The 12285-nt window shown below is 40.4% G+C and overlaps 1 protein-coding gene across 2 annotated transcripts in view; it reads left to right on the top strand.

Moving 5' to 3' along the window:
* Limk2 (LIM domain kinase 2) overlaps positions 1 to 12285 on the top strand; it is an 88509-nt gene that overhangs the window by 30427 nt on the left and 45797 nt on the right. Inside the window, exon 1 of one of the 2 annotated variants that reach the window (XM_063225927.1) lies at positions 7037 to 7056. The exons of the other annotated variant lie outside the window; for it this stretch is intronic. The gene's annotated coding sequence lies outside the window, so the exon portion shown is untranslated. Of the gene's footprint in view, positions 1 to 7036; positions 7057 to 12285 lie in introns of those variants that run through there. 2 annotated transcript variants of the gene reach the window in all.

Raw genomic sequence — 12285 nt, 5'->3', positions numbered from 1 at the left:
TACCTGTACATAAAGAAGGCATAAACCAAGTATGAGGGCACATGCCTCTAATCTCTGAGACAGAAGGATTACATATGTTCAACATGAGTTTGGACAATTTAGCAATTTATTGAGTCTCTTATCTCAAAATTTAAAAAATGACTGGAGATACAGCTCAGTATGAGGTCTCTGGGTATGATCCTTAATACTGGGGAGAAAAAAAAGTAAGGCATATGAACATGGACGATAATAGGATTCAGTGTTCGTGCTGCAAAATTAAACTGTCTGGCTTTAAATCCTGGGTTTGCAAGGTCCTGGGTTATCTTACTGGCCTGAAGTAATTTACCTGAGCTTCAGGTATCTCATCTATAAAATGACATGAATAAGGGGCTGGGTATTTAGCCTAGCGGCATAAGTGCCTGCCTGGCAAGCATTAGGTCATGAGTTTGATCCATGGAACCTTAAAAAAAAAAACAGGGGCTAGGGATTTAGCTCAGCGGCATAAGCACCTGCCTTGCAAGCAGGCTGTCATGAGTTCGATCCCTGGTACCGATAAAAAAGAAAAAGACCAAAAAAAAAAATCAAAAAAAAAAAAAAAAGAATATTGCTCATTCCACATACTTGTTAGGAAGGATTAAACCTGATACTTTCTATAAAGTCTGGAAAAAGGGGGAAAAGTCAGATATAGTGACTCCCACCTATAACCCCAGGTAAACTGAGTCAGAAATCAGCTACAAAATGAATTTAAGAACAGCCTGAACTGCATAATGAAACCCTGTCTCAAGAAGAAAGAAGAAAAAAAAAAAAAAAAGCTAGGACATGGTGGCACACTCTTGTAATCCCAGCATTAGGGAGGCTGAAGCAAGAGGACCATTGCAAGTTCAAGACCAGCTTGGGCTACAAAGTGATGAGCCCAAGGCCAGGCTGAACGACACAGCAAGACTGTCTCAAAAAAGACAAAAAAGAAAGAAAAAAATTTTTTTGAAGTCTGGCAGATCATCTGATCTGTATTTAAAACCTTTCAGAATCAATAGCTATCATGATATATTGTACACATATACCTACAAGTATAGATTTATGTCTCTTATCACACAGTCATTGGCCATCTGATATGTCTCTAGGGTGCTAGAATTACAGGCATGCACCATCACACCAGGTGGTTTAATCTCCTAGTTGGAGCTTTACCTTGAGGACAGAGCCTGTAAAGCAAGCAGCTTTGTTGAAGGAGTGCTTCACCTAATTCTGAGCTTTCCTGTGATAAATGCTGATTGGATGACCTGATGTTCTGTAATGGAGACTGCTAATTGGCTCTTTTGGAGCCAGTTTGACATTTGCCCAAATTGCAGGAAGAGCTGAACTAGGAAAAGCTGTGTTTCGGAAGGAAAGAAGGAAGAAAGGAAGGAAGGAAGGTGGGGGAGGGAGGGGAAAAAAAAGAAATAAAAGAAAGAAAAGAAATAAAGCAAGCAAGCAAGCCTGTATGACCTCTAAAAGTAACCTGGGTTAGGAGGTTCATGGGGTGTTGGACTGAGAGATCTTTTAAGGTCTCTGCTACCCTGGTTTGCCTATGATTTCCTGATGAATCTGTGGTGTCTGGGTGCAGAAGCAGAACCCTCTTTCTGTGCATGAAGAAATTCATTCTTTATGGCTTTCTGCCAGCCTTACTTTTATCTAGCTGGGCTAGTTACAACAAAGGGAATGACTTTTCTTCGTCCCTTCCCACACCTTTGTTTTCCTAGTCCCAGAGCTGGACTTTGAATAGAGAAATTGCTGGAGTTCTTTCCAAACTCCTCCCCTCACCTCCTTACACTACCCCAGCCTCCAGTCTGCAGCTACATCCGCATTTTTGCTTCTCATAGCCTTCCTCTGGATTTTCAAGTGTTCAGGACAATAGAGAGGCCACTTAAGACTGGATCCTGAAACTACGTGAATGTCAGCTGACCAGCCTTCTAGAAAAGGCCCAGTTGGTAACTGTGCTGGTAAAACTGGGCATTTGGCCAAGATTATTCTGATCTCTCGGACACATGGCTGACCAGCCCTTCTGCTTCCTCTCCCCAGCAACCCTCCCAACAGGCCTTCCTTTTCTTGAACAATGGCATTGGTTCTAGATCTTGAGCCATTTGTAAAGCTCTCTGGACCTGGCTTCCTCTCCTTAGGGAGGCTCAGAAAGTAACCAAAATGCACACTGTTTGTTGTTTGTAGCTGAGCTTAATGTGTGGAGCTATGAATGATGACCTGACCTCTTGCCAAGTTGACAAGCCAAAGAATCTTGACAGGTTTTATAATGACTGTTCCTTCACACTCACTGGAAGTGTTGGCCAAGTAAGAGGGAAAGCTGCCTTTGTTAGTTTTTATGCTCCTAACCTGAATTTCTCTTGCTTGACCTGGTTCATAGACAGCTTTATCTGGGGAAGATCAACCTCTCTTAAGGCTCCAGGGAACTGTGAGGGCCTTCTTTCTGAGGATCACAAGCATAGACTGATAGGATTATTTCCAAAAGATGAAAAGTATAAAACAAAAAGAGGCTTTTATTCTGAGAACACGGAGAGAGATGACGGGCACCCCCACACCCCTGGAGTCCGGCGGCGATCTCTCCAGCGGGACATGGCGTGGGGGGTATGTAAGTAGCTTCGGTTTGGGGTGGAACCTAAGGGGGGCATTAGGGATGCAGGGGTAACCCATTGGTCCTAGGTTTGGCGCCATAGGCAAATTCCCAGCGGCGGGGAAGACGGCATCACAGGTAAATTCCTAAGGGCGAGGGAGCTAGGGGCTTCCTGGTTCCGGTTACAGTGTCCGGCCTGGGCCAAAAGCCTTATTTGAGTTTTCTTCTGTGAAAAGTGATTGGTAATACCTATTCTCTGAAAAAGGACCAATTGCTGACAGACTGATCACTTCGGACAACAAACTATTTCCGCAAAAGTTGTGACTCCAGAAAGCCCGATGAAGAAATAACATGCGGAAAACAGACTGTGATGTAATGAGTCAGCTGACAACAGGGTATTTTTTGTGATCCTGGGTCACACTCATTTTCCCCACACCCCCATCTAAACAAGCATTATAGAATAATAATTATAGTTTAGATACCATTTATTGAGTACACTGTTTTTAATATTTCCTATGCATTATCTCATTTAACCCTTAAAACAACCCAATAAATGTGGTACTGGTCCTATCTGCTGCTTTAAAAGTAGAGAAATGACAGTTACTTGCTTAGTGATAGAGGTACTAAGTAACATCACTGGGATTTGAACCTAGGATCTGACTCTTTACTTAGAAGAGTCTTGCATTAAGCTCAATATGGTCACACATGACTGTATCCCAATATTCTGGGAGCCTGAAGCAGGAGGACCACAAATTTGAGCCAATTTTGGTGATTTAACAAGACCCTGTCCTGTCTCAAAAGGGAGTTAGGAAACAGGCCGCTTAATGGGAAGGCCAGGTAGTTGCTAGTTAAGCAAACAAAAGTCTTGGAATCCCAAATATGGGCATGTCATTTAACATCACTAACGCTCAGTTTACTCTTTGATAATGAGAGTCAAACCTTTAGCCTGCCACACACTGGTAGTGTCAGGTAACATTGAAGTATATTGGTTCAAAGGCTTCATGAACTCACAAGTGTCAACAAAAATGCTTTTAACCCATTTATGCCAAAGATTGCAATTTTTATGCATAAAATTCATATCCGTTACCTAGAAAAGTTTAAGGAACAAGCATCTGAAGAGTAAAAACTTTATTATGATCCGTTGTTGTTCCAAAAATGGGACATTAGCATTTTAGCACAGGTAACTTTCCCAAGGTCTGTGGCTTCTATGTGGCAGTCAGTGGAGCAACCCTGCCCTCTGGTGTTGCACTGTTGATGTTGCTGTTGTTATTGTCTCAAGCCTTTGATTCTGCCTATTGTCTTTGGAAAGTACATTTGCGTGTATCTCCAAGGAAACAACCAACCCATCAATTGCTGGACAGAGGCCTGAGGCCTACCTTTAGAGGAAAGTCAACACATAGGCCTCTCTTTGCCCCAGGAGAGACTCTGGTTTGAATACAGAGTGAGACTCCTAGGATTTAGCAGCCGCAGTGACTTTCACGGTGCCTTCATCCTGCTCTCTTTTTTAGGGTAAGTGAGAACCAGGACCCCATAGAAACCCTGCAGCTGTTCTCTAGACAGAGGTGAAGAGCTGCATGCAGAAGGATGGGGCAAACACAGAGCACTGATACTTTAGTAAAGATTCTTTTAAGACCTTCACTTAGCTTATCTGAGTCAGTCCTCACAACAGCTCAGCACTTTGTATGTACTAAAACAGGAAGACCCAGAAAGATGGAGCAACTCGTCCAAGATCTTACAGCAACTTTTTGTGTTCATGTTCTGGGGATGAAACCCAGGGCATTATGCATACTAAACATATGCTCTGCCGTTAAGCTACCCTCCAGCCCACGCTGCTAGCATTTGAACTCAGATCTCTCTGGCTGCCAACAGAATCCTATTTCCTAAAACATTAGACTTGGAGTCACAACACTTCAGTTGAGACTTCATTGAGCTAGGGAAGCTTTACCTGTGGCTTGTCCACTGTCTCTGTTATGATGTATAAAAGAAATCTGCCTTATGGAATAGTTGAGAGGATCAAGGAAGTAATATTACAAGAGGGTAGCCTTGTAAGTTTTTCCACTGACCACTCTTCAGTGTTTGTTTGTTTATTTGTTTTGGTGGTACTGGGGATTGAACCCAGCACCTTTACACTGAGCTATGTGCCCAACTGTTTTTTTAAAAAATGCTAGTTTGGAGTCAGTCTGCTTGGGTCTACATCCCAGCTTCCTTATCAGCTACCTGACCTTGAGTCAGCTGTTTATTTCTCTTTACCATACTTTCCTCAACTACAAAAGGGAAAAAGATTTCCACCTCCAAATATTGTTATGGAGATTAAAATTGATTATATATTGAGTCCTTAGCAAAGTATATGACCATTATTAGGATTTAATAGATGTTAGTGTTTGTTGTTAGAGTCTGTCACTCTCCTATCTCCAACCTGTATATTCTACTGTCAACTTAAGAAGTTCATATAGTTTTCTTGTGTGTAAGGGTGGGTTTCTTTTTCTACCCTAGTACTGGGAATTGAACCCAGAGGGGTTGTACCACTAAGTAACATCTCCAATTGTTTTGTTTTGGGAAAGGATTTCATTAAGTTGATCAAGATAGTTTTGAATTCTTGGGCTCAAACAATCCTGAGGTTCTACCTCAGCCTTCTAAATAGCTGGAACTATGTAGTACATCATATACAGCTTTGACATGTCCATCTGAATGTTTTATAGATACCTCAGGCTCATCTGGACTTACAGTCTTCTCCCCAAAACTGGCTTCTTTCCTCTGGTAATCTAAGTCATTGAATGATATCATCATCCATCTATTGCCCAAGCCAGAAACCTTGAAGTCCTTAACACCTCTTCTCTATCTCCCTCCATAGCAAAGCCTCTCCATTTTCTCACTAGATTATGTTTTGAATGTATTCATTTATTTTCATTTCTCTTACCAGCCCATTCACACAATCATTAACTCTCACCCAGACAGCTGCAGTAGCCTATCTCCTTATAGTCTTCCACAGTTAGTCTGTACTTCCAAGCCATTCTCTACAAAGTAGCCAGAGTGAGTGATCTTTAAAATCAAAACAAGGGGCCAGGGATATAGCTCAGCAGCACAGCACCTGCCTGGCAAGCTCAAGGTCCTAAGTTTGGTTCCCAGTACCAATAAATAAATAAAAATAAAAACCTGGTCACATCATACTCCACTGTCTCCTTCTTTACACAGTCATGACTTTTCACTGTTTTTGTTTTGTTTTTTTGTTGCTACTGTTTGTTTTTTGGAGACAGGTTCTCATTATGCAGTTCAGGCTGAACTTGATCTCATTGTGTAGGCCAGGCTGGTCTTTAACTTGCAGTGATCCTCCTACTTCACCTCCAGAGTGCTGTGATTATAGGTATGCACCACTATGCCCAACTAACTGTTCTTGAATAAAAACCAAAATCCTTAATGTGCCCTATATAGTATGCTCCTCCATTTTCTGTCATCTGCCCATGTGTCCACAGTCATAGCCTGTGCTTTCTGTACGTAAGCTTCACTGCTTTTATTCACAACACCAAAAATATAACCTTTTTTCTACTTTGTTTTTTTGTGGTTATTGTTTTTTGGCTTTGGGTGGGGAGCTTCTGGGGATTGAACTCATGACCTCATGCTTGCCAGGCAGACACTGTGCCACTCCTTTTTTCTATTGACAGGCTGTGTTCAGCCATCTCACCTCCTGTTCTATATTCAAATCTTTACTTGGGCCTGTAATCCTAGCCGTCAGGAGGCCGAGGCAGGAGAATTATCATGACTTTGATGCCTAGGCCACATAGTGAATCCATGCCAGCCCGAACAAGGTAGTGAGACCCTGTCTAAAAAAGAATCTTTACTTGATGGCTTAAGGAAATAGTTATTCCTCATCCCTGAAGAATAGGTCCCTGTCTACTTTCATAAACCTTTCCTTTGGAGCTTCTCTGCCAGTTTCAATTTCACATTTATTAATGTGGTCATCTCCTTCATGACATAGTGAACACAGTTTGATCAGGACCATAGGGCTTTCCCCCCTCATTGTGTCACAACTGACACATCATTAGCATAGGAGGAAAAATCGTTGAATGAGTTGCTATAAGTGGCCAAGCAATATGATGAAAGGGAGGCCTTTCCCTGTCCTTCCGCTTTCCCACATCCTTCTCTTAACAACCTCTGTGGCTGCAGTTCCTGTAAATGGCAGGGAAGAAATTGATTTCAAATACTGGGTTGTTTTGGAAAATTGCCTACAGATGTTGAGGTGAGAAGATAAAGCTTAATCTTCTGCCTTCAGAAGAACCATTCCACAGTGAAGAGAAACCAGAGAGGCTGACCCAGCAGCAGGTCTTAAGCTGCACTTCTCTATAGGTACAATCCAGACAGGAACAAGTCCTGGGTACCTGGGTACCTCTGGCAAGAAAGACAATGGAGGAAGAATGAGTCCAGCTACTCTGGCCCAGACTAATTACAATTACTCTGAGATATGAAAAATCTCAATTCCAATGGTAAGTTTTTTTTGTTTTTAAAAAATTTGTCTTTGAATGATTTAGCTAATGATGTTATTAAACACAGAGTTGAAAAAATGGAGTTGTGCACAGTATCTTAACTTCTACTGTAGCTGAATCTGTGATGAAGAAAGGTGGCAGGCAATCCCCAAAACTTGATGTTTGTGAGTTAAACTAATACAATGAGAGCAGTATCATGTAGTAAAGAGCATAAACTCTAGAACTAAATTGCTCAAGTTCACATCCTGATTTCTGCTATTTATTAACTGTGCCATTTGGACCAGTTTTTACCTTTCTGTGTTTCATGTCCTCATCTATAAAATGGACATACTTATTCTCTACCTTCTAGTTGCTATAGGAAGAGATAAATGAGTGAAGTCATGTGTAGCGTTGAGAAACAGGGCTTTGCTTAGAGTGAGCATTTATGAATATTAGCTATTTACTGGCTACTAAAGAAGCAGATGTAAGTGGCCAGCACTGAAACAAAGTGAAAAGTCAGTGAGGTATAAAACTGGTGATGTATGGGCCGGGGATTTAGTCATGAGTTCAATTCCTGGTACAAAAAAAACCAAAACAAACCTGGTGATGTATCTAAAGATGTGAAACTGGTTTGGTCACTAGAAAAGGGTTTATTGTTATAGGCAGTGCCAGTTTGGCAGTTCACTACTGTCCAGCATAAAATCTCCTCATGGCTACTCTTATTTTATTTTATTTATTTTTTGAGACAGGTTCTCACTATGCAGTTCAGACTGGCCTTGAACTCACTGTGTTGCACAGGCTGGCCTGGAACTAGAGCAATCCTCAAGCCTCAACCTCCTGAGTGCTGGAATTACAGGCATGGGTCACCATGCCCATCTCATTTCTCTTTAGTCTATCCTTAGAACAACCTTCTGATTCCTGTGTCAGCTTCATGAGATTTTTTTTTTGTTTGTTTGTTTTTAAGACAGGGTCTCACTATGTTGCTCATGCTGATCTTGAACCCGACTCAAGCTATCTTCCTGCCTCAGCTTCCCAAAGAGCTGGGACTACATCTGTTCCTAGCTGTGGGATTCTGATAATGGAAAAGTGCTGGAAATAATATCTATGTGGGTATGCTGATCTTTAAAAATATTTATTTATTTATTTATTTATTTATTTATTTATTTATTGTGGCAAATTCAGGACTTTGTGCTTGCCAGACAGGTACTTATGCCACTGAGCTATATCCCCAGCCCTGTGGGTATGTTGATTTTACTTGTAATACATGAATGCACAATGAGGTAGATAAATAGGACACAATGATCCCAGCATTATCTGTACATCTCTGGGTTTTATGAAATCCTGTTTCTAGACCCAAAGTCCAAAAACCTGGGTCCAAACTAGGGTCATTAACCAAGACACCAGCCTTGGAGATGTCTCTGTGTGGTTAATCAGCTAGCATTCCTCTGATTACCATCCTTTCCCATTGCTTCTCTCAGCTTCGACTTCCTGGGTATAGAATTTTTTTGTTCAACTAAATAGTTTTACAAATGAATAAACTGAAGTACAGAGAGGTTTAAAGGCTTATCTAAGACTATAGTATACTTTTTAATAACTAGGGCAAGTTGTCAAGTATTCTATATAGGCAAGGGTTTTTCTGACACTGTTTAGAGATTTAATGAAGTGTTCAAGAATTTTTCCCCCCAGTGCAACATAAAAATGTCTATGTGAATGCAGCATTTGACACTGAGTACCTGACATTGTATTTTTCTTTCTTTTTCTTTTTTTTCCAATTCTATTTAAGGAGAAAAAGGAAAAAAAAAAAAAACAGAAAAAGGGTACAAGTTATACAGAATTTTAAAAAAAATAAACAGGAAATCACTAGTTAATAGATTACAGATTGTCATCTTAGAAATAGTTGTTCAAATTACAAAATTGAAGCATACAAAGTGGACATTCAGACTGTGAGACTGCAAACAGTTCTGTTCAATGATCCAACAAAACTCAGTAATATGGTTATCTATCTTATACACTTAAATATACATGCAGTTATATCCTTTAAAGCACTTCCTTTTCCTCTCATTTTTACAATGATAATTACACATTTTGGGTTTTATTACTCCGACAGTTCTTATTACTTTTTTTTTGAAGAGAATAAAACCAAATGTGACATAACAAAACAGAGTCAGTCAAATCAAAAGGATGGACATAGTACATAATGTAAAAACAGAATACAAGGTGATCAACAATGGTTACCATAATGCCTCTTGCTATCTTAAAAAGAATTGCCTATAATCAGTTATAATGAAATTGAACAAAACAGTAAAGAACAAAACCAATAAAACTAAAACATTGGAGACATTACAGGACGTCAAAAGAAAATAATAGTCAAACCAGAATGGCATTATAGTGAATCTTATGGTCTTCACAGTTGTTGCCTATACTCTCAAACTTGGTACTATCAAGCAAAACAGAATAGAGGAAAATCAGTCAAAACAAGATGATGAGAGTAATACAGGGTTTCAAATCAAGTTAATAGGAAATCAAAGTGGGTTACTATAATATATCCTACTATTTTTTTATTTAATTTTTCCCTTAATTAAAAAGATAAAAATAAAAAAAATAAATAATAAAAAAGAGATTGAGATAAAAGAGGACATAACAACAAAACAGCACAGGTCAGAACATAACCATTGGGACTGGGGATTTAGCTCAGTGGCATAAGCGCCTGCCTTGCAAGCAGGCAGTCATGAGTTTGATCCCTGGTACCAATAAAAAAAAATGAAAAAGACAAAAAAAAAAGAACATAACCACTTAAGCAAAATAGTGTTTCACCATAAGATATTCCAACATAAAAGTAGTTACCATAGTGTCTCTTTCCTTGAAATCTTTGAGTATAACTTCGTGTACTGTAGCATCAAATACATCAAGACAATGTAAAACCATTCAAGAGAATAACAGTATTACAGGGTATTTAGAACCAACTAACAGAAAATGAACAATGGTTTCTGTATTATCTCCTTGTCTATAAAAGTTTTTGTTCATATTATCACATATAATAAAATCCAATAAGATACAACATATTTAGACCGATGGAGACAAAGGAACAAAAGCTTGATGGGACTTCAAAACAAGATGATACTAAATCAGCACTAGCTATTATGATGTCTTGTTTTCTCCAAAATAGCTGTTCCTACCATCCAACCTTCTCTGCCTCATTTATGTTGAGCTCTTTTTCTGTCCTTAGTTGTCAGTTTGTCTTCTTCATTTCGCTTTCTGCTCCATTCATTGTGGCCTGTCTGCCACTGTTTCTAGAACTTGGTATTTTTGTCTTTTAGAATGTCCTGCAGTATTCTCTGTAGAGTTGAATTGGTGGTTGCAAATTCCCCTAGTTCCTCTTCATCCTGGAAGCACCTTGTTTCTCCATTAATTTCTAGGGACAGTTGTGCAGGATATATCAGTCTTGGCTGGAGGTTATTGTCTTTCAAAGCTTGAATTATTTCACCCCACACTCTTTGTGATTTGATGGTTTGTGCCGAGAAGTCTGCTGTAATTCTGATGGGTGTTCCCTTGTAAGTGATCCGTTTCTTGTCTCTGACAGTTTTTAATATTCTGTTCTTGTATTGGATTTCTGGAATTTTGATTATTATATGCTTGGGTGTAGTTCTATTTGAGTTGAGGTGGCTGGGGTCCTGTATGCCTCATACATCTGAGTATCTTTACCTTTTCCCATATTAGGGAAGTTCTCCTTGATTATTTCTGTGAATAGCCTTTGCAGTTCATTTGTCTGTATCCCTGCTTCTTCCTTTTTTTTTTTTTTTTTTTTTTTTTTGTCTTTTTCATTTTTATCAGTACCGGGGATTGAACTCACGACTGCCTGCTTGCAAGGCAGGTGCGTTTATGCCACTGAGCTAAATCCCCAGCCCCTCCCTACTTCTTCCTTTACATTCTTAATTCTTAAGTTATAGATCCTCTTATCATCGTCTAGCCTTAGTATTATTACTGCTTGTTTCCTTGTTATTTTTAAGAAGTTTTTCCTTTCATGTTTCCCACATTACAAATCTGTCCTCCAGTTCTGATAATCTATCCTTAGTTTCTTTCAAGCTCTTATGGCAGCTTTCAATGGAGTTTTTAGTTTCCTGGTAATCTCTTTGAACCTGCTTCACATAATTCTACATTTTCTCTATTTTCTCCATCAAACAATTCTCCCCTTTTTTTCTGTTCTTCCATTCCACCATCTGTTTTTTCTTGGGAGGTGCTTAGCATTTCTTTAACTATTCAACTTACATATTGCTTTACTTGGTTAAATACTTCACTTTTGAACTCATCTATGAGGTCCCAGAGATACCACTTTATGTCTGTTGGTTGTGGTGCCTGATATTGCATGTTTTCTGTCCTCATTCTCCTTTGCATTTACCATCCCTGGATCAGTGTTCTCAGGATTGGGGACTGAGGACCCTTTCTTATTGCTCCCTCTTCCCATACTTTTGGTTCCTTCCATACAAGCGTATATAGGAGGCTCAGTTTCTTTCTTTGTCTGTTACAGTTTATTTGAATCACGCCAGCTAGGTGTTCCCGCCCACTGCAGTGTACTAGGGAGACACAGACCTGGGCAGCCTATTCGGGGCCCACCTCTCTAGGTCAGTCAACCTGCTGAAGGCTTCACTGCATTAGGGTGCACTGCCAGGCACAGGGACCTGGTCTGGGCTAGCCTACTGGGTCTTAGTCCGTGGGGTCACCCAGGTCAAGCACTTCCTACCAGTCCCACTGGAGAGGGAAATATGTGACTGAAGTTACTGCAGCGTCCTGTTCCGGCTAGTCTGCCTGGTCCCAGAAGGTCCTCTGTTGGAGCCTCCTAGTCTATGGAAGGGTCCCCATTCCTCTCACTCACCACAGGTCAATGCAGTGCTCCCCACCAGCTCTGCTCTCAATTTGGTTGGCCAATTCCCACTCTCAGAGCTTTCGTGTCTCTATCTCTGCTGTGCTGATTCAGATGCAGCAGCGGCGGCAGGAAATTCAAGCCATAGTTTCCAGAGGCGCGGGTTCCAGCTTCGGCACTGAGACTTTAGCTGTTCCAGTTGTAGCACTGGGATTGCATTTCACAGTTGGTTTCTCTCAGCTTAGTTCATTCCTGGGTCAGCAGGGTGTATCTCCCCGTGCTTAGGACTCCCCACACTGCACCATTCCTGGAATCTAAGCTGGCTATTGCAGAGAGCCTCCATAGCTGCTGTTATCTATCCACCATGTTCTCCCAGAAGTCCACCTCTTTTT

Source organism: Cavia porcellus, unplaced genomic scaffold (assembly GCF_034190915.1).
Source record: "Cavia porcellus strain 051 isolate PalLab524CR breed Dunkin Hartley unplaced genomic scaffold, mCavPor4.1 scaffold_16, whole genome shotgun sequence".
Lineage (NCBI taxonomy): Eukaryota > Metazoa > Chordata > Mammalia > Rodentia > Caviidae > Cavia > Cavia porcellus.
The sequence above is the reverse complement of the archived record's forward strand: the minus strand, read 5'-3'. Positions and strand labels throughout refer to the sequence as shown.